We start from the raw sequence: 2,197 nt of genomic DNA, 5'->3' as shown, positions 1-2,197 counted from the left end.
ACCCCCAAATGCCCCCACCCCCATCCCAGGCTCAGGTGTTGAATGTCTGCCTCCCCTGGCCACTTGGTCTCTGCAGGGCCGAGGCCGCTCCAGCGGATGAGCTGCACCCACATCTACAGCACCCTGGACCAGATGGACTGCGAGATTAACCTGGCCAAGTTCACTCATGGCAAGTGCTCCACCCTCATCGTAACTGACCTGGCGGCCCAGGACCTGGACATCCTGCTGCTGGGCAACATCATTAACTTCAGCTTCCCGGACAAGGGCAAGCTCTTCCTGTACCATGTGGGTCATGTGGCCCGGGCTGGCTGAAGTGGCACAGTCTACTCCTTGGTGGCCCCAGATGAGTTCCCTTACCTGCTGGACCTGCACCTATTCCTGGGCCCTGCCCTCACCCTAACCCACCTTCAGGAAGACCCCTCAGGTGCAGTCGTGTATGGTGTGCTGGGCCGGGTGCCACAGAGTGTGGTGGATGACGAGGACTGTGGCCTGCAGAACACCCTGGAGATATCACTGGAGCTGCGGGACCTGGGCTGTGTGGCCAACAATGCCCAGCAGCAGTATGTGCCCTTGTGGCCTGTGCCCTCTCCAGAGTCCATCAAGTGGGCCAAGGAGCTGGACCTCATGAGGCTGGCCCTGCTCCCCCTCTTCAGCTCAAGCTTTGAGGATGAGGAGCTGCAGCGGCTGAGGCTGGTGGACAGCATCAAGCAGTACCGCTTGCAGGCAACCATCTTTAAGATCAACACCTCCAGCCGGGACCTGAGCAACCTGGTGATGTGGGCCAAATGGCAGGACTGCAAAGCCATCACCAGCTTTCAGCAGGGCTTGCAGGAGGGTCTTGATGGCCCAGCCCCCAGCTGCCCAGCATGGCAGGCAGAGCAGCCTGGGAAAGAGGAAGAGGAGGAGGAGGTGGCGGGAGAGAGTGTGGAGGACGTCTTCACAGAGGTCATGGGCCAGAAATGGCAGCAGCCAAGACCTGAGTGGGAAGCCAAGAGGCGGAAGGAGGAAGCCCAGCCACTGGACCAGGATTTGTATGTCCCCAATCAGCCGAAGGACTTCAACAGTGAACAGAGCCTGAGCTTTGGTGGGGACAGGGCACCTTTGAGCAGCAGGTGGTTGATGCTGTCCTGGACCTGACATGGGATGAGGCCCAGAACCTGACCAGGGACCAGCAGCAGCTCAAGTAGGACCAGAAGAAGAAGCAGGTTGTGGGACAGTCAAGACAGGAGGACAAGAAGAAGATCAAGACAGAAAGTGGTCGCTACATCAGCAGCATCTACAAGCAGGACCTCTACCAGAAGTGGATGCAGAAACAGAAAATCGCCATATGCTCAACGCCTAAGCCCCAGCGGGCCACCAGCAGTCAGCCCTGCCTGTTGCACTGTTTTGGCCTGATCCAGTTGGGGCATGTGCAGAAGGCAACCAATTGATGTGTCTTTCTCACATCCATGTTTCTCTCTCTGTCTCTCACCTTCCCTTCTACTCTAAAAATCAATGAAAAATGTCCTCAGGTGAGGATTAACAACAACAAATATATATATACACACACACACATACATGCACACATATAAAAAAGTACACAAATGTTGTGGAGGCTAGGGGGCAGGGCCCCACAGGTGCATAAATTTTGTGCACCAGGCCTCTAGTATGGACAATATACCAGAGCAGGTAAAATAGGTTTACAGTTGTGAGCACACAAAACAGAGCTTATTCTTGTATTATTAGTTACTAATTATTGTATTATTTATTTGTATCACAACCATAAACCTACTTTTGCCCACCCCTGTATATGTGTAAATGATGATATCCTATATAATAAAAGGGTAATATGCAAATTGACCCTAAAGGCAGAACAACTGGGAATGGTCGGTTGCTATGACGCACACTGACCACTAGGGGAGATGCTCAATGCAGGAGCTGCCACATGGTTGTCAGTGCGCTCCTACAGGGGGAGTCGCTCATCCACAAGCTGGGCTGATGGCTGCGAGCGCAGTGGCAGTGGCAGGAGCCTCTCCCACTTCCTCAGTACTGCTAAGGATGTCCAACTGCGGCTTAGGCCCCCCCCCCCAGGGAACGGGCCTAAGCTGGCAGATGGACATCCCCGGAGGGGTCCCGGACTGTGAGAGGGTGCAGGCTGGGCTGAGGGCCCCCTGAGTGCATGACTTTTCATACACTGGGCCTCTAGTATATATATATA

At 54.5% G+C, this 2,197-nt stretch overlaps 1 pseudogene; it reads left to right on the top strand.

The window, feature by feature from the left end:
- LOC102240330 overlaps positions 1-2,197 on the top strand; it is a 7,319-nt pseudogene that overhangs the window by 2,195 nt on the left and 2,927 nt on the right.

The sequence above is a fragment of the Myotis brandtii genome, unplaced genomic scaffold, assembly GCF_000412655.1.
Source record: "Myotis brandtii unplaced genomic scaffold, ASM41265v1 scaffold3255, whole genome shotgun sequence".
Classification (NCBI taxonomy): Eukaryota; Metazoa; Chordata; class Mammalia; order Chiroptera; family Vespertilionidae; genus Myotis; species Myotis brandtii.
The sequence above is the reverse complement of the archived record's forward strand: the minus strand, read 5'-3'. Positions and strand labels throughout refer to the sequence as shown.